The sequence below is a fragment of the Ranitomeya imitator genome, chromosome 3, assembly GCF_032444005.1.
Source record: "Ranitomeya imitator isolate aRanImi1 chromosome 3, aRanImi1.pri, whole genome shotgun sequence".
NCBI classification, from domain to species: Eukaryota; Metazoa; Chordata; class Amphibia; order Anura; family Dendrobatidae; genus Ranitomeya; species Ranitomeya imitator.
Genome location: NC_091284.1, coordinates 740,901,388 through 740,922,147, shown reverse-complemented (window position 1 = coordinate 740,922,147; position 20,760 = coordinate 740,901,388). Strand labels below are relative to the sequence as shown.

Here is a 20,760-nt window from a genome sequence, read left to right as displayed (position 1 = left end):
GGGGCTGCATTATATTCTTTGGGGGGTTACATTATACTCTAGGGTGGCTGCATTATACTCAGCAAATTCAGATGTAAGGCTACTTTCACACTTGCATCGGTACGGGGCCGTCGCAAACCTTTGGCCAGACGTACCGACGGACGTTATGCTAAATTTAGTACAACGTGGGCAGCGGATACAGTTTTACAACGCATCCGCTGCCCATTGTGATGAGCGTGGAGGAGGGGACGGAGTTCCAGCCACGCATGCGCGGTCGGAAATGGCAGACACGTCGCACAAAAAAAGTTACATTGAACTTTTTTTGTGCGTCGCGTCCGCCAAAACACGACGGATCTGTTGCTAATACAAGTCTATGGGTACAAAACGCATCCTGCGAGCACATTTGCAGGATCGTTTTATTTTCACCGGATCTTTTTTTTTTTTTTTGCCGTATCCGGTTTTTTCCATTTGATCGCTTTTTTTCCACCTGATCCGTTTTTTTCTCATAGAGTTGTATTAGCGCCGGAGTGCGTCTGAAGGCCACATGTTTCATCCGTTTTTTGCTAGATCCGTCGCTGTGCATTTTTTTGATGTACTGAAAAACCGTTCCTCTATGTATTTTCCGTCCGGCGGAAACAGCTTTTTTGACGGATCCTGCAAAAACGGATTAAACGTGCGGCCATCAGGCGCAATCCGGCGCCAATACAACTCTATGAGAAAAAACAGATCTGGCGGAAAAAAAAAATCATCTGGTGGAAAAAAATGGATCCGGCGGAAAAAAACGGATCCTGCAAATGTGCTCGCAGGATGCGTTTTACCCATAGACTTGTATTAGCGACGGATTGTGACGGATGGCCAGACATCGCCTCCGTCGTGTTTTGGCGGACCGTCGGCACGAAAAAACATTCAAGTGAAAGTTTTTTTGGCCATCGCGCCCGCCATTTTCTACCGCGCATGCGCGGCAAAAACTCCGCCCCCTCCTCCCCACACTTCAGAATGGGCAGCGGATGCGTTGAAAAACTGCATCCGCTGCCCATTCTGAAGCACGTCGTGCACAAATTTCACAACGTGCGTCGGTACGTCGGCCCGACGCATAGCGATGGACCCGTACCGACGCAAGAGTGAAAGAGGCCTTAATGAGCGTTGAATTTAAAAAAAAAAAATGGAAAAAAACGGCGTGGGCTCCCGCGCAATTTTCTGCGCCAGAGGAACAAAGCCGACGGCCGGGGCCAATATCTGTAGCCTGCTACGAATACCAGCCCGCAGCTGTCTGCGTAGCCTTTACCGGCTATTAAAATAGGGGGACCCCCCCCCCAAAAAAAATGACGTGGGATTCCCCTATATTTTATAGCCAGAAAGGCTACACAGACAGCTGCAGGCTGATATTCATAGCCTAGAGAGGGGCCATGGATATTGGCCCCCCCCGGCTACAAATACCAGTCCGCAGCCATCCCAGAAATGGCGCATCTGTAAAATGCGCCAATTCCGGCACTTAGCCCCTCTCTTCCCACTCCCGAGTAGCGGTGGGATATGGGGTAATAAGGGGTTAATGTCACCTTGCTATTGTAAGGTGACATTAAGCCGGGATAATAACAGAGAGGCGTCAATAAGACGCCTATCCATTATTAATCCAATAGTAAGAAAGGGTTAATAAAACACACATTTGGAAAAATGTATTTTAATATTCTTCATTTAACCATACTTCAGTGCCTGCAATAAAAAAAATAAAATAAACCGTATACTACCTTTCCGCCGTAGTCCAATTAATAACGAGTGTCCCACGATGATCTCCCCTATAGAACAGTGACATCGGGTGATGTCACTGCTCTATAGGACCCACAGTGACACACTGACAGGAGTCAATGGCTCCTGCAGTGCATCACTGAGGTTACTATAGTTCACTGGTCTCACTTTATGGCAATTGCTGAGTGGGAAAATGTCTCACCCAGCAATGCCAATAGTGAGACTAGGGACTATTTTCTCACAGGGGCGTAGGAATACCTTGTGAGGAATACATGATGGAAGGATACCTTCCATCATTGTGTTCCTGGAGCCCCTGGAGAGCGGTCGCATGAGCTGATGCTCCTGCTTTCCACGGGAGATCGTCGTGGGACACTCGTTTTAATTGGATTTCTGTGGACAGGGAGTATAGTGCTTGTTTATTATTTTAATATTTTTTACAGGTGACAATCGCTTCGGGGAACAAAGTGACAAGTGATGGTGAGTATGTACTCTATGTTATATGTACTGGATGTCTGTAGTATGTATGTATGTACTATATGTCGTCGCATGGTGCATGTCGTCGCATGGTGCATGTCGTCGCATGGTGCATGTCGCATGGTGCATGTGTTGCATGATGTCACATGGTGTGTGTTGTATGTATGTATGTATGTATGTATGTATGTATGTATTTTTTTTTTTTTACATTCAACACATTAGCCGGATGATGGGACTACTACTGTCCCATCATTGGCTAATGTGTCACTCACTGTCAGTGTATCAGGCAGAGCCCGATGGGACTTGTAGTCCCATCGGACGATACAAACACACACACACACCCCCCGCAGCGGACCCCAGCGCCGGGCCGCCAGACACTGGCCACCAGACAGCAGCCGCCAGAGCCCCGGCGACCGCTCACCGCAGCACAGCCCCGCCCGCAGATCCCAGCAGCAGTGAGCAGCACACACAGTCAGCCCCGCCCGCCCCCAGCACAGCCCTGCAGGCAGCCCCCAGCACTGTCCACAGCCCAGTCACTCTTGCTGAGTGACTGCTGACTGAGGCTGGGTCACACCTGCTGCTGATGTCACGTCAATTTTCAGAGCCTGGAAATTGACGTGACGTCGGCGGAAATGAGCGGCGGCTGCAGCCTGGGGGTCACGTGACCCGGACTCAGCAGCCAGAATAGCGCCGCTCACAGGCGAAAACGGCAACGGAAGGTAATTGCACAAATCATTATGGGCCCCGGGGGGATACATTGGGGGGTTAATTGAAAGTAGTGGACAACCCCTTTAAGGCTATGTGCACATGTAGAATGGTCCTCTGCGGATTTTTCCGCAGCGGATTGGATAAACAAATCCTGCGGATTTACCGCTGTTTTTGTGCGGATTCCACTGCGGTTTTACACCTGCGGTTTTCTTTTATGGAGCAGGTGTAAAACCGCTGTGGAGTCTGCATAAAGAATGGACATGCTGCGGAATGTAAACCGCTGCATTTCCGCATGTTTTTTACGCAGCATGGGCACAGCGTTTTTGTACTGTAAACTCATGGGAAACTGCTGCGGACCCGCAGCTGCAGATATGCAGCAAATTCTGCAACGTGTGCACATAGCCTTAGGCCGGCGTCACACTGGCGTTTTAAACGGCCAAGTGCAATGCGATAAAAATAAAAAAAAAAATAAAAAAAAAATTGCATTGCACTCGGACCAAATGTTAAATTATGTGCCAGCTCCCAACAGCCGACTTTTTGTCGGCCGTTTTCCTCGGTCCGCATGCTGCAATGGTCTCGGACCGCGGAAAAATCTCGGCTCACTCGCACCCATATAAGCCTATGGGTGTGAGTGAGACAGCGCACACCACTTGGATATCATCCGAGTGATGTGCGTTATAAGCGGACCCCAGCAATGGAGGATATGGAGAAATTCATTTCTCCGCCTCCTCCGCAGCTGTGCTCCGATCCTCCCTGTGCGAGAGAATCGGAGCACAGACGCATGACACTTGGCTCCTGCTCTGCTGCGAACAGGAGCAGAGTGTCATTAGCATATTGCATCCGATGATCTCGCATCGGATGCAATACGCCATTGTGACGCCGGCCTTAGGGTATGCGCACACGCTGCGGATTTTGCTGCGGATCCGCAGCGGTTTCCCATGCGTTTACAGTATAATGTAAACCTATGGGAAACGAAATCCGCAGTGCACATGCTGCTGAAAAAAACACGTGGAAACGCAGCAGTTTACATTCCGCAGCATGTCAATTCTTTGTGCGGATTTGCTGCGGGTTTACACCTGCTCCAATAGAATACTGGAGGTGTAAACCCGCAGCGGAATCCGCAATAGAAACCGTGATAAATCCGCAGTAAAAACCGCAGCGGTTTTGAACTGCGGATTTAACAAATCCGCTGCGGAAAAATCCGCAGCCCTCACAGATACGTGTGCACATACCCTCAGAGTTCTGGCACCTACAGATCAGTTAGATGCTCCTTAATCAAATCATTACTTGCATTAAAGACAGTGTGTGGACAGGAGTCTTTTAGAAAGGTGACTATGTAAGACAGCTCAGTCAGATGCTAACCTCTACAACATGGGCAACACAAAAAGTTTTCTAAGGAAGTCAGGGACAAGATCATAGACCTGTCCAAAGCTGGAATGGGCTACAAAACCATAAGTAACGCTGGGTGAGAAAGACAACGGTTAATGCAATAGTAAGAAAATGGAAGAAATACAAAATGACTCAATCGTCATCGATCTGGGGCGCCATGCAAAACCTCACCTCGTGTGGTATCCTTGATCATGAGGAAGGTGCGATCAGCCTAAAACTACACGGGGGGGAACTTGTTAATGATCTCAAGGCAGCTGGGACAACAGTCACCAAGGAAACCATTGGTAACATCACGCCATAAAAGTTTAAAATCCTGCAGTGCCCGAAAGGTCCCCCTGCTTAAGAAGGCACATGTGCAGGCCCATCTGACGTTTGCCAGTGAACACCTGGATGAATCTGTGAGTGATTGGGAGAAGGTGCTGTGGTCAGATGAGACAACTTGAGGTCTTTGGCATTAACTCAACTCGCCGTGTTTGGAGTAAGAGAAATGCTGTCTATGACCCAAAGAACACCGTCCCCACTGTCAAGCATGGAGGTGGAAACATTATGTTTTGGGGATGTTTCTCTGCTAAGGGCACAGGACGACTACTCTGCATCAATGTGAGAATGGAAGGACTACCATGTACCGTAAAATCCTAAGTGACAACCTCCTTCCCTCTGCCAGGACATTAAAAATGGGTAGTCGCTTGGTCTTTCAGCAAGACGATGACCAAAAACATACAGCCAAGGCAACAATAGAGTGGCTCAAATAGAAGCACATTAAGGTCATGAAGTGGCCTAGCCAGTCTCCATACCTTAAAGGGACACTGTCACCCCCTCCAGCCGTTATAAACTAAAAGAGCCACCTTGTGCAGCAGTAAAGCTGCATTCTACAAAGGTGGCTCTTTTAGTTTTTGTTGCTGTTATTTCCAAAATAAAGGTATTTATAATTTGGAAAGAAAAAACATTGTATTTCAGCTCACCCGCATGGCAGAATTTACCATAGTCCAAATGTAATCCGAGCACGGAAAGCGTCTCTGTCCAACGCTGAGGTAAATGAGCAAAAAAGAAAAAAAATCCAGCTCCAGGAGTAAAATTAAACAAAAATTTTTATTAAATATCTTTAAAGGGAACCGGTCACCCCGTTTTTTGAGATTGAGATATAAATACTGTTAAATAGGGCCTGCGCTGTGCGTTACTATAGTGTATGTAGTGTACCCTGATTCCCCACCTATGCTGAGAAATAACTGTAACCGCCTTGACACAGGATTGTGTCGGCTTCCTCCACTACGCCACCAACGCTTGCCCCCTGCTGCCAAGGGATACAGAGACGGATATCATCCCCAGCTCTGCCTTTAATATACCACACCATACAGGGAGTCCACTTCCGCTATTATACCCCCGAATACATCTATGCCTCTGAATGCATAAGCGATACAGCATTATATGGTCTCATTCCCTCTGGGGCTTTCCAATTAACGCAGGAAGAACACAGCCCAAGCTGTATCTCTGACATTACACACAGGGCAGCTATAGGTGTCTTTCCAGCCGGAATTGCGGCTACAGTGCACTGGCAAGCGCTCCTTATGATTTCAGTATGGTTATGCAACTTTATTCCTTTACCTGACTTACCGGTCAAATAGGGTCCTTTCTGTACAAACAACAGAGTTAAAACGGGCGATTTTGTGAACAAGGCCAAGGTTTGGCCGAAACGTCAATTCGCCAAGTACCTCTTTTTCACGAATTCAAATTTAATAAACTTTTTGCAATTTGATAATATACGAGTGCAGTGATTACTTTGACTTTATGCTGAGAAATACATTACCAAAGTCGCCGTTTTCGCCTGTCAATCAGGCTGGTCAGGTCGGGTGGGCGTGGTGACATCGCTCTTTTCTTCCCCAGCTTTCCGTTGGTGGCGTAGTGGTGTGCGCATGTCCAGAGTTCCGAATCCCCTGCGCGCACGTGAAGCAAAAGCGCGCGTTCTGCGCTATTGCCCCTGTCATCGGTGGGGGCGGCCATCTTCCTGGGGCCGCGTGTGCGCAGATCGAGTGCTCTGCTGCACGGGGCTTCAGGAAAATGGCCGCGGGATGCCGCGCATGCGCATTAGAGATCGCGGCGGCCATTTTCCCAAAGCCGAGTTTGCATCTCGGCTTTGGGGAAATGGCCGCCGCCACCGATGATGGGCAATAGCGTAGAACGCGCATTTTGCTTCACGTGCGCGCAGGGGATTCGGAACTCTGGACATGCGCACACCACTACGCCACCAACGGAAAGCTGGGGAAGAAAAGAGCGATGTCACCACGCCCACCCGACCTGACCAGCTTGATTGACAGGCGAAAACGGCGACTTTGGTAATGTATTTCTCAGCATAGGTGGGGAATCGGGGTACACTACATACACTATAGTAACGCACAGCGCAGGCCCTATTTAACAGTATTTATATCTCAATCTCAAAAAACGGGGTGACAGGTTCCCTTTAAAAATTGGAACGCTGCTTACCAAAAATATAAATCACAAAATAAGGATGAAGACAAACATCAATTCGCTGGACGCGTTTCGAGCGCCAAAAGCGCTCTTAAACTTCAGCATATGCTTGTGCACAAACCTCATCAACTACAAAAAAGTCTGACTGTTGTGCTTGCCAACAAGGGGTTTGCCACCAAGTCTTGTTTGCAAGAGGGATCAAATACTTATTTCTCACTGTAAATAAAAATAAAATCCAGAAAATCACATTGAGAGATGGTATAAATATATTTGCTATTCAATGTTGAAAGTAACCTACCCTTAACTCTTTAGTGACCAGGCCATTTTTTTTTTTATCTGACCAGTGTCACTTTATGTGTTTATAGCTCTAGAACACTCCAACATATCCCATTGATTTTGAGACTGTTTTTTCATGACACATCATATTTTATGTTAATGCTATATTTAGGTTTATATGTTTTGCGCTTATTTATAAAAATATCAGAAATTTGACAACCATTTAAAAAAACTTGCAGTTTTCAAATTTTGAATGATTATCCCTTTAATCCAAAAAGTCATACCACACAAAAGCATTAATAGGTAACATCTCCCTCTTGTCTGCTTTACATCAGCACCAATGGTAAAATGTGGTTTTATTTTGTTAGTATTTTAGAAGGTTTAAAATGTGTCAGTGATTTTTCATTTTTAAAAAGGAAATATATAATTTTTTTTTTTTAGGGACCTGTTCAGTTTTGAAGTGACTTTGGGGATCCTATATATTGAAAATCCCCTAAAAGTGACCAATTTAAAAATTGCAGCCCTCAACGTATTCAAAGTTGCTTTCTGATGGTTCATTAACCTCTACAGGTGCTTTTCAGGAATTAATGCAAGGTGGCATAACAGGAATGAAAACGTTTTGTTTTTGCCACCGAAATATGATAACTTTTGAACAGGCCGCTGTAGCTGGAAGACTAAGGGTATGTGCACACGTCAGGATTTCTTGCAGAAATTTTCCTGACAAAAACCGGACATTTCTGCCAGAAATCCGCATGCGTTTTTACCACATTTTTGTGCGTTTTTTCCCAAATGCATAGAATTGCGGGAAAAATTCAGAAAGTCCGCAAAAATAATGAACATGCTCATTTTTTTACCGCGATGCGTTTTTTTCCGCGAAAAAAACCGCATCCATGTGCGCAAAACATGCAGAATGCATTCTAAATGATAGAATGCATAATGTATGCGTTTTTAATGAGTTTTTATAGCGTTTTTAGCGCGAAAAAACCTGAACGTGTGCACATAGCCTAAAGCTGTTATTTGGACATGAGCTGCCATGGCAAACATGACCACACAATCAATATCTCAGGGTGCTGATAGGACTAAAGAGGAAGCCCCCGACACTGATAACCATCTAGATGCTGTAGTCACTATTGACAGCAGGATTTAAGGTGTAAAACAACCACAGTCAGTGCCAACACGGATTGTGGCTGATGCAGCAAATTGTCAGCTGTAGTGTACAGCCAACAGCTACACCTTTGTCACCTGTATGGGGATGCTAGGCTCTTATATCACAAGCCAGTAAAAAAGATGTATTGGTGGTCACTAAGGGGTTAAAATTATAGACTGTTCATGTCTTAGTGGGCAAATTTTTTTTTTTTTTTTTAAACAGTGATGCCTCTAGTGTAAGGCTGGGTTCACATTGCGTTAATAGCAGCCCGTTAAACACATACGTTAACGGGCTGCTGTTAATGCAAGTGCCGTTATGGCAGCCCGCTGGCGCAGATAGAGCATCTGCTAGCTCTATCTGCGCTAGCAGTGACGGACCCAAAAACGCTGCATCCCGCGTCTCGGGGTCCGTCACTCAATGACAGCACGTGGCTAGCGATGCGTCCGACATTGCATTCAATGGCGGCGTTACTGGGCTACGTTACACCGCGTTATGCCGTGGAACGTAGTCCATCTAACGGACGCCAGGAACGCAATGTGAACCTAGCCTAAGGCTGCCATATGCCAGTCTTTGAAGACACACTTGGGGTAATTTACAGAGTTAAAATCCAGCTCAAAAGAAAAAACAAAGGAGAAAAAAAAAAAAAAAAAAAACACACAACAACGCTGTGCTTCTGGTTGAAGTTTTAACCATTTAGAAGTGGTGAGTAAGGTCTCCAGTAAACTTGTTCAACTTTTCAGGGGGAACCGATAGTCACCTATTTGATCCAGAGGGGTTCCTTACTAAACTACAAATTTTAAGCCAGGTCACTGTAACCAGTTGATAAGCAATGGGAATATTACATCGTGTACAGAGCGTACTCTTGTCAGGTTTCCATAATATGCTCTCCATTTTTATTCCAGCAAGCATGCTACTTATCACAAAATTGCATGTTATGTTATCTGTCCTTCAACACTTAGGGCGGCTGTATAGCCCTGATAGAAGGTAATCAGTTGGAGACATGACACTACATTTATGAAGCAATTATGTTGCCCTGGGATACAGCAGTGTCCTAATCTGGCCTTGTTTTGAGATAGACTTATCCAATAGAAGGGTTGTGATACAAGCAAACGACAAGCAAGAATAGAAAAATAGATTAATCTGAAAAGTTTAGGCCATGTTCCCATGCAGTAGAAAACCTTTGCTTAACTTCTGTCCTGCAATCTGCAACTAAAGCTTAAAATGTGATTCGGTCATAGGATCAACTCTCATAAGCAGTTTATATGCTTATACAGGTAACCGGAATCGGAATAAAATGATAACTTGATATCCGAGATCCAATGTCTTATTCCAGAGAAATCCAAAGGGGAGTTACCAGTGTGATACACGTAGATCAGGAGAGGAGCCTGTCAGTACATGTCTCACACTGGTATCTCCCACTTTCATTTAAAAAACAAATTCTGTTAATACAGCAATGTATATAAAACCGGTATTGGCTGATAATCCCAATTCTCGGGCCTTCTGCAAGAACTCCAGAATCACCTGAGTTGTAACCTGATCCGACAGGGGAGCCGAGTGGAACCCTAAAAACCTTTTCCAGGTTATACAATAAATCTTTGTAGTAACTTCCTACTCTTCAGTAAAGTAGCAATTAAGGGCTCTGAGAGGAAGCTCCTGAGGCGTAGAGTGTTCTCAAATTCCACGATGTCATGTGGAGACACTCTGTCTGAGGAGGACAGAACGGACCCTGAGAGAAGCCCCGGGCTCATTGGCAGCACCCATGGGTCGGTCACGGACATCACCCTTAGCCAGGAGAACCATGGCCTCCTGGGCCAGAATGGGGCAATTGGTACTACCCTCGCCCCCTCTTCCCTGATCTTCCTGAGGACCAACGGAATCAAACACATAGGAGGAAATGCATATGCCAGAGTATAATCCCACCGGACCTGAAGGGAAGCCACTATCTCTGGCTGGTCTGATGCCCGTAGCGACGCAAACCTCCTGACCTTCCTGTTTGTCGCAAAGAGGTCTATAACCGTTAGACCCCCATAGATGTTCTATCTGCTTGAAAATCTGCCAATCCAGAGACCATTCCCTTGGCGCAGGGAGTGTCGGCTAAGGCCGGCGTCACACTTGCGAGTTTTACGGACGTAAGAGCGCAGAAACTACGTCCGTAAAACTCGCAAAAAATACGGCACAATTATTCTCTATGCCCCTGCTCCTATCTGCCGTATTTTACTGATCAGTATTATACGGCTTTCTACAGCCGTAGAAAATCGCAGCATGCTGCGTTTGTCACCGTATTGCGCAAATAAAACGCCAATGAAAGTCTATGGAAGCCCCAAAAATACGGATTACACACGGACCAGCAGTGTGACTTGCGAGAAATACGCAGCGGTGTTAGAGAGAAAAGCCCCCAGCCACCCCAGAAAAGGCACAGCTGGAAGATGCGCCTATTCTGGCACTTGGCCACTCTCTTCCCATTCCCGTGTAGCGGTGGGATATGGGGTAATGAAGGGTTAATGCCACCTTGCTATTGTAAGGTGACATTAAGCCTAATTAATAATGGAGAGGCGTCAATTATGACACCTATCCATTATTAATCCAATTGAATGAAAGGGTTAAAAAAAAAACACATTATTAAAAATTATTTTAATGAAATAAAAACAAAGGTTGTTGTAAAATTTATTTAACGCCCAATCCAATCACTGAAGACCCTCGTTCTGTAAAAGAAAAAACATAATAAACCAACAATATACTTACCTTCCGCAGATCTGTAAAGTCCAACGATGTAAATCCTTCTGAAGGGGTTAAAACATTTTGCAGCAAGGAGTTCCGCTAATGCAGGCTGCTCCTTGCTGCAAAACCCCGGGGAATGAAGCTAAATATAGGTCAATGATCTATATTTAGCTTCATTTGCGGTGAGGCGCCCTCTGCTGGCTGTTCATAGATCGTGGGAACTTTCCTAGAAAGCCTGGGATATATATACAGTATATGTTTTTATTTTTTTTTTAACACATGGATCCCTTGTATAGGCGTATGTCGGTTTGGCAAGCCTGCGATAAAAACACGCAGTACGGCTGCCATACGGATTACATACGGAAGATGCCATGCGCAAAAAACGGTGACACACCCTGCCTACGGAGGAGCTACGGACCACTATTTTCGGGACTTTTCAGCGTATTACGGCCGTAATATACGGACCGTATTTGCATACGCTGAGTGTGACGCCGGCCTAAGATAGTCTGCCTGAAAATTGTGCTCCCCTTTATGTGGAGTGCTGATAGGGAGAGGAGGTGATTTTCGGCTAAAGTGAGAATGTCGCCTGCAGTGGACATCAGTGATGGTGGCCTTGTCCTTCCTTGATGGTTTAAATAAATCACTACTGTCGTGTTGTCTATGTGTATCCACACATGGAAACCCTGCAGAGATGGGAGAAAAAAAACAAAACAAAAAAAACTGTAGAAGCATATTTTACCGACGCAAGTTCCTTTAGATTTGAAGAACAGCTTCCCTGGCAATCCACTTCCCTTGGGCTAGACTGTCTCCCTTGTGAGCTCCCCATCCCACGTGGCTGACTTCGGTCGTAACTATAATGTCCGGCTTTATCCCCCACGGTACCCCCTGGATAAATGTAGCAGGTCTAGCCACCAAACTAGACTATTGACCGTGGCAACAGACAACCGCAATTTTCCTCTCAGATAGCCTTGCAGACTTTTCCGCTTCGAGCACCTCATTCTGCAGTATCCTGGTGTGGAACGGAGCCCACCGTACAGCTGGTATGCAAGACGTCATGAACCCAGCAGGGACATTGCGTCTCTTAATGTTAGATCCAGATCGTCTCTTGATCCCCTGACCTTGCGGATGATGGCCAACTTTTTATCCTCTGGTAGAAAACAATGTTGGTTTACCGAGTCCAGAAGAATGCCCATGATTTTTTGACAGGTTGAGGGAACTAGCCGCGACTTTTCCAGATTGACTAGCCACCCGAGACCCTGCAGGGATGATATTATATGGTTTAGCTGGGTACTACACTAGACATCCCACTTCCCCACTATTAGGAAATCGTCCAGGTATGTAATGACCAGGGTATCCTGTGGTCTTAAACAGGCCAGGACTTCCGCAACTACTTTAGTAAATACATGCAGCGTCATGGACAAACCAAATGGCATAGCGGCAAAATGAAAATTGTTAACCTGGTCGCCTAGCTGTACCGTCACTCAGATATTGCTGGTGATCCTGGTAAATAGGCAGATGGTAATAAGCATCCTTTAAATCTAGGACTGTCATGAAACACCTGGGAAACAGAAGTTTAGTAGCAGATTTGATGGATTCCATCTTCAAAGTGTGACACTGCAGGAATCTATTTAGCTTTCTCAAATTTATAATGGTTCTAAAAGAACCATCAGGTTTGGAAATTAGGAATAAGGGAGAATAAAACCCTTTTCCCTTCCATGGCCCCTAGGGACTTCCACCAGGACTCTTATCCCTTAACTGTAAAATTTCCATTTCCACGGCCCATTGTCAGTCAGGGGACTTTTTGAAAGTTAACAGGGAGGACTCCGGAGGTATACTCCGAAACTCCAATTTTAGACCGGATGATATAATACCAAGGATCCAGGTGCTGGCTGTTATATGGACCCACTGATTGTAAAAATATTTGAATCTACCACCCACTGAGATATTAAAGGGAACCTGTCACCCCGTTTTTTGAGATTGAGATATAAATACTGTTAAATAGGGCCTGCGCTGTGCGTTACTATAGTGTATGTAGTGTACCCTGATTCCCCACCTACGCTGCGCAATACATTACCAAAGTCGCCGTTTTCGCCTGTCAATCAGGCTGGTCAGGTCGTGTGGGCGTGTTCACAGCGCTGTTTCTTCCTCAGCTTTACGTTGGTGGCGTAGTGGTGTCCGCACGTTGAGGTGACTAATCCACTGTGGGCACGTGAACAAGGAGCGCGCGATCTGCGCTATCACCCCCTGTCATCGGTGGGGGCGGCCATCTTCCTGGGGCCGCGCGTGCGCAGATGTAGTGCTCTGCTGCACGGGGCTTCAGGAAAATGGCCGCGGGATGCCGTGCATGCGCACAAGAGATCGCGGCGGCCATTTTCCCAAAGCCGAGATGCAAACTCGGCTTTGGGAAAATGGCCGCCGCGATCTCTTGTGCGCACGCGCGGCATCCCGCGGCCATTTTCCTGAAGCCCCGTGCAGCAGAGCACTACATCTGCGCACGCGCGGCCCCAGGAAGATGGCCGCCCCCACCGATGACAGGGGGTGATAGCGCAGATCGCGCGCTCCTTGTTCACGTGCCCACAGTGGATTAGTCACCTCAACGTGCGGACACCACTACGCCACCAACGTAAAGCTGAGGAAGAAACAGCGCTGTGAACACGCCCACCCGACCTGACCAGCCTGATTGACAGGCGAAAACGGCGACTTTGGTAATGTATTGCGCAGCGTAGGTGGGGAATCAGGGTACACTACATACACTATAGTAACGCACAGCGCAGGCCCTATTTAACAGTATTTATATCTCAATCTCAAAAAACGGGGTGACAGGTTCCCTTTAAGGCTAGCGATAGTTGCACCTACGCTTGGACGATGAGGCCTCACCCAAATAAGCATCTCTCTGCTTTGGTTCTGCCGGTTCCCAGTCTCAGTCTGCATATTTGCTTCGGAAGTACAACCTCTTAAAGGAGTTTCTGAAAGCAGAGGTGGACAAATTAGGGAACCCTCTTTCTGTCAGTTGCCTTCGTGAGGATTTCATCCAGAACAGGGCCAAAGAAGAACTCACCCAGGCATGGAATGGCACATAATTTTGCTCCCTTCCAGCTCTTCAGCCAGATTGCTCGGTGGTCAGCGTTCCACAGGCCAGCAGATCTAGCAGCCAACCTTAAAGAATCCACTGAAGCATCCACAAGGTAAGCCGCCCCTGCATGGATTTGTGAGAGGGAGTCTAGCAACTTATCTCTAGAGACCTTGGAACATAACTGATCCTTCAGCTGGCCCAGCCAGACCATCATGGATCTGGCGGAGCATGAACTTGCAATTGCTGGCTTAAAAGCCCCAGCTGATGACTCCCACACCAGCTTTAGGAGCATGTCTGCTTTTCTTTCAGACGGATCCTTCAGAAGACCCGTCTTCCAGTGCTAGCGCAGATCTCTTTAATGAGGTCACAGCCGCATCCACCTTAGGAATCTTAACTCATTCCGCCAGTACATCATCCTCAAATGGGTATCTCAGTTTTGCGGCGGATGGCAGGAAGCTCATATACGGCTTGTCCCATTCCCTTTTAATGAGGCTTTTAACGGTCAATTGCCAGGAAGGACTTGAGTCTTCTGACAAGCCTGCAAACATGAAATTTTGAGCCAATTTGGGCTCCCTACTGTCCTAGACTCCCCATAGTGACTCACACCGACCTCACTAATGAGTCCATATTTTCAACGAAGAAGCAAGGCCTCCCCTCCGCTTTTGAAGTTGATAAAGATGAAGGGGACACTGAGGTCTCAAACTGCTGTCCCCCCATCAACAGACTAGATTCTGAGCTCACTCCAATGTTAGCTCTTTTATGGTCTTTTCCATTAAGGCAGTTCCTAATTTCTTCCCTAAAGACAGCCCTTAGATCCGATGTATGAACAGGAGCCTCCTCCTTCAGTGTTTGGCTTATGCAAGACTGACAAAGCCTTTTAGCATACGGTACTGTGCACAAAGCACATTGCTTGTGCTTAGTCTTTGCGGATCTCTTAACCTGGAAATAGAGCATAGAAGGGGGAAATCTGCTTACCAGGTGATCATATCACACTCACCACCCGAAGCTGTATCTCAGTGGAGTACCGATTCCGGAGAAGGGGATCCAGTGCACAACGTAGGGGTCCCAGACGGCTGCCGGCCCCATTCTTGCTAGTGGTTTCATTCACCGTGGAGCGTCTGCTCATTCTGCGCTGCTCGAACACCTCCGCAGGCGGTGCTTCCATATCCCCCAGAGAGGACATTCTTGCTGTACACTGCTGCAGCCCCGGAATCCACTTAAGAAAGCCTGAACAGAAGCTCTCACCTTCACTTCTGGGTCACAGGCGCTTTACTGCTGCTGTTGTAAGATGCCGGCCAGCTTTCTGGATGAATGCAGGGAGCTTCCCTCCACCTGCGCTGCGCCCACGCGACCCAGGGATCGCGACATCCATCTGCCAGATAAGGGGTCTGCGTGCATAGCACCCAGACGCTGCTTCTGGCGTCCCAAGCTCTGCCGTTCTCTCAGATACCACACAGAGGCTGCTTGGACCCAGATAAGCTTGCTTCCCGCAGGTTCCCACTTCAGTACAGGAGCCCAACTGAGGAGGCGAGGGAAACCGCCCTTTTTTTAACCTGTATGTTCCTGTTCTGAAAGTGGGCGCTGTAGTGGTGATAGGAAAACAGGAAGCTCTCCATTTTAAAATATAGGTTTTACCTGCAAAGCTATGGCAAAGAATAATTTTGAACCCCTCCATAATTTGTGTCAAATTACTACGTCAGTGCAGTCTCTCTCTCAATTGTAGCCATAGTTTGGCAACTATGTGTCACTACAAGTGTGGAGAATAAATTTTTGCTTCAAGTCTCTAATCTACTGAAAGATAAAATATGTCTCCCAAACCATGCCATCTGAAAAAGCAACATGGAACAAATTGAAAATACGTGCTGATCTACCTTTCCCCTTCATGTTTTTATTTCTCAACTAGATTTATTCAAAAGTGAGCAATAAAGTTAAGGAGAACTACAGGCACTTACTGGCCAAGATTACCCAAATGCTGCTGATGTTTCAGAGAAAACACACTAAGAAAAGCTGGCCAGGAACTATGTCTTAGATGACCATTTCAAGGCAGGTCCCCATTGACTTCTCCGTGCCCCATAGGAGAGGCCTGTCAATCTAGGGGAGTAGGTGGGGTGAAGCCACTGGAGACCTGTTTCGGACTACGCATCCAAGATGCAGCCGCTGGTGGGCTTCACAAAGTAAACTTAATCTAAAATGCCAGTGTTTCAAGATTACAATATAGATGGCTGCAATAATGTAACTAGTACCCAATTAATGCTGCCTGTGGCTTGGGCAGCATGAATCTATCAGTTACTGTTAACTGAATGTACTGTAGTGTTAATTAAACCTTGCATTCGCATGAAACGATTTATTCTAGTTTAGTAGATTACTGCCATATAATTAATGCCATTCTATAAATAGAAATCAAGTTCCCCTATACATCACTGTGGTTTATGCATAGAAACTGAATAACAGAGCTGATGAGTCACTGATCCACTAAAGACTTTGCTGCATGATAAGGAGGTTCCATTGTGTAAGAAAATCATCCCAAGTGACATGCATTTCCGCCTCACAATTTAATATCCATTTGGGAGTGAAGGCTGGAGGAACAGAACCAAGGGTATAGGCACACAGGTGGGTTCTGCTCCATACCAAGCCTGAAAAAAAAAAAAGGCACTAAAATACCAAAAATAATGAACCTATGAACAGCAAGTTCTTCTTACATAGCAGTACATATGTAAAGTCTTGAGCCCCTTTTAACTACTCCAGGGTTCCAAAAATGGAGAGGTTAAAAAAGTGACTTTACCATTCAGGTGGCTTCTGCTTGGAATTCATTTTATTTCTATCTAAAGTTTTGTCTGTCTAATGGCCAATGTGAACTTGCTCCTACATGTCGTATGTATACCGACTTATACCCCAGTTAATTTCTTTTGGTTTTGCTTTAGGTTCTTGCACTTAGTTAAAGTAAGAGCCTGGCCTCACTTTCTGTGAGCTGGATATTACGTTTATATAGCTTCCCAAGCCTGGTTGTCTATAGTTGGTCTCTGGTCCTGCTCTACCCTTATTTCACATTTAGGTAATTTTTGACACATGGTAAGTTTAATACTAAAAGGTTAGGACAGTCCTGACTGGGTACACCTTGTCGCGGTGGGATGGCCTTTACGCTTTCTCCCCCCCCCCCATCAAAAACTGTGTGCCAAGTACCCCATGTTATTTATACTGTATGCACGATTGCTTTCTACTATCTTAGATCAGGGAAAGTTCTTTTTTTTTTAAAAAACTTGTATTTCATAATCTAGTGACAAAACAAAATGAAGGAGCATGCTGCAAAACTTTGCACCATTTCCACAACATATTAACCCCTTCATGACCAAGCCTATTTTGATCTTAATGACCTGGCCGTTTTTTGCAATTCTGACCAGTGTCCCTTTATGAGGTAATAACTCAGGAACGCTTCAACGGATCCTAGCGGTTCTGAGATTGTTTTTTCGTGACATATTGGGCTTCATGTTAGTGGTAAATTTAGGTCAATAAATTCTGCGTTTATTTGTGATAAAAACGGAAATTTGGCAAAAAATTTTAAAATTTCACAATTTTCACATTTTGAATTTTTATTCTGTTAAACCAGAGTTATGTGACACAAAATAGTTAATAAATAACATTTCCCACATGTATACTTTACATCAGCACAATTTTGGAAACAAATTTTTTTTTTTTGCTAGGAAGTTATAAGGGTTAAAATTTGACCAGCGATTTCTCATTTTTACAACAAAATTTACAAAACCATTTTTTTTTTAGGGACCACCTCACATTTGAAGTCAGTTTGAGGGGTCTATATGGCTGGAAATACCCAAAAGTGACACCATTCTAAAAACTGCACCCCTCAAAGTGCACAAAACCACATTCAAGAAGTTTATTAACCCTTCAGGTGCTTCACAGCAGCAGAAGCAACATGGAAGGAAAAAATGAACATTTCACTTTTTAGTCACAAAAATTATCTTTTAGCAACAATTTTTTTATTTTCCCAATGGTAAAAGGAGAAACTGAACCACGAAAGTTGTTGTCCAATTTGTCCTGAGTACGCTGATACCTCATATGTGGGGGTAAACCACTGTTTGGGCGCACAGCAGGGCTTGGAAGGGAAGGAGCGCCATTTGACTTTTTGAATGAAAAATTGGCTGCACTCTTTAGCGGACACCATGTCGTGTTTGGAGAGCCCCCGTGTGCCTAAAAATGGGAGCTCCCTCACAAGTGACCCCATTTTGGAAACTAGATGGCCCAAGGAACTTATCTAGATGCATGGTGAGCACTTTAAACCCTCAGGTGCTTCACAAATTGATCCGTAAAAATGAAAAAGTACTTTTTTTTCACAAAAAAATTCTTTTAGCCTCAATTTTTTCATTTTCACATGGGCAACAGGATAAAATGGATCCTAAAATTTGTTGGGCAATTTCTCCCGAGTACACCGATACCTCACATGTGGGGGTAAACCACTGTTTGGGCACATGGTAAGGTTCGGAAGGGAAGGCGCGCCATTTGACTTTTTGAATGGAAAATTAGCTCCAATTGTTAGCGGACACCATGTCGCGTTTGGAGAGCCCCTGTGTGCCTAAACATTGGAGCTCCCCCTCAAGTGACCCCATTTTGGAAACCAGACCCCCCAAGGAACTTATCTAGATGCATATTGAGCACTTTAAACCCCCAGGTGCTTCACAGAAGTTTATAACGCAGAGCCATGAAAATAAAAAATAATTTTTCTTTCCTCAAAAATTATTTTTAGCCTGGAATTTCCTATTTTGGCAAGGGTAATAGGAGAAATTGGACCCCAAATGTTGTTGTCCAGTTTGTCCTGAGTACGCTGATACCCCATATGTGGGGGTAAACCACTGTTTTGGCGCACGGCAGGGCTCGGAAGGGAAGGCACGCCATTTGGCTTTTTAAATGGAAAATTAGCTCCAATCATTAGCGGACACCATGTCGCGTTTGGAGTGCCCCTGTGTGCCTAAACATTGCAGATCCCCCACAAATGACCCCATTTTGGAAACTAGACCCCCAAAGGAACTAATCTAGATGTGTGGTGAGCACTTTGAACCCCCAAGTGCTTCACAGAAGTTTATAACGCAGAGCAGTGAAAATAATAAATACGTTTTCTTTCCTCAAAAATAATTTAGCCCAGATTTTTTTAATTATCCCAAGGGTAACAGGAGAAATTTGACCCCAATAGTTTTTTTCCAGTTTTTTCTGAGTACGCTGATACCCCATGTGTGGGGGTAAACCACTGTTTGGGCACACGTCGGGGCTCAGAAGGGAAGTAGTGACTTTTGAAATGCAGACTTTGATGGAATGGTCTGCGGGCGTCACGTTGCGTTTGCAGAGCCCCTGGTGTGCCTAAACAGTAGAAACCCCCCACAAGTGACCACATTTTGGAAACTAGACCCCCAAGGAACTTATCTAGATATGAGGTGAGCACTTTGAACCCCCAAGTGCTTCACAGACGTTTACAACGCAGAGCTGTGAAAATAAAAAATCATGTTTCTTTCCTCAAAAATGATGTTTTAGCAAGCAATTTTTTATTTTCACAAGGGTAACAGGAGAAATTGGACCCCAATAATTGTTGTTCAGTTTATCCTGAGTATGCTGGTACCACATATGTGGGGGTAAACCACTGTTTGGTCACACGTCGGGGCTCGGAAGTGAGGGAGCACCATTTGACTTTTTGAATACCAGATTGGCTGGAATCAATGGTGGCGCCATGTTGCGTTTGGAGACCCTTGATGTGCCTAAACAGTGGAAACCCCTCAATTCTACCGCCAACACTAACCCCAACACACCCCTAACCCTAATCCCAACTGTAGCCATAACCCTAATCACACCCCTAACCACAACCCTAATTCCAACCCTAAGGCTATGTGCCCACGTTGCGGATTCGTGTGAGATTTTTCCGCACCATTTTTGAAAAATCCGAGGGTAAAAGGCACTGCGTTTTACCTGCGGATTTACAGCGGATTTTAGTGTTTTTTGTGCGGATTTCACATGCGGATTCCTATTGAGGAAGAGGTGTAAAACGCTGCGGAATCCGCAGAAAGAATTGACATGCTGCGGAAAATACAATGCAGCATTTCCGCACGGTATTTTCCGCACCATGGGCACAGCGAATTTGGTTTTCCATAGGTTTACTTGGTACTGTAAACCTGATGGAACACTGCTGCGAATCTACAGCGGCCAATCCGCTGCGGATCCGCAGCCAAATCCACACCATGTGCACATAGACTAATTCTAAAGGTATGTGCACACGCTGCAGAAAACACTGCGGATCCGGAGCAGTTTCCCATGAGTTTACAGTTCAATGTAAACCTATGGGAAACAAAAATCGCTGTACACATGCTGCGGAAAAACTGCACGGAAACGCAGGGGTTTACATTCCGCAGCAGGTCGCTTCTTTCTGCGGATTCCGCAGCGGTTTTACAACTGCTCCAATAGTAAACTGCAGTTGTAAAACCGCAGTGAAATGCGCAGAAAAACTGCGGTAAATCCGCGATAAATCCACAGCGGTTTAGCACTGCGGATTTATCAAATCCGCTGCGGAAAAATCCGCAGAGGAGCAGAATACGTGTGCACATACCGAAACCCTAACCCTAACCCCAACCTTAGTGGAAGAAAAAAAAAAAAATGTCTTTATTTTATTATTGTCCCTACCTATGGGGGTGACAAAGGGGGGGTCATTTAGTATTTTTTTTATTTTGATCACTGAGGTTTTATCACAGTGATCAAAATGCACTTGAAACGAATCTGCCGGCCGATTCGGCGGGCGCAC

At 45.6% G+C, this 20,760-nt stretch overlaps 1 protein-coding gene across 6 annotated transcripts in view; it reads right to left on the bottom strand.

The window, feature by feature from the left end:
• TRIM13 (tripartite motif containing 13) overlaps positions 1 to 20,760 on the bottom strand; it is a 341,054-nt gene that overhangs the window by 203,183 nt on the left and 117,111 nt on the right. The gene's annotated exons all lie outside the window — the stretch shown is intronic.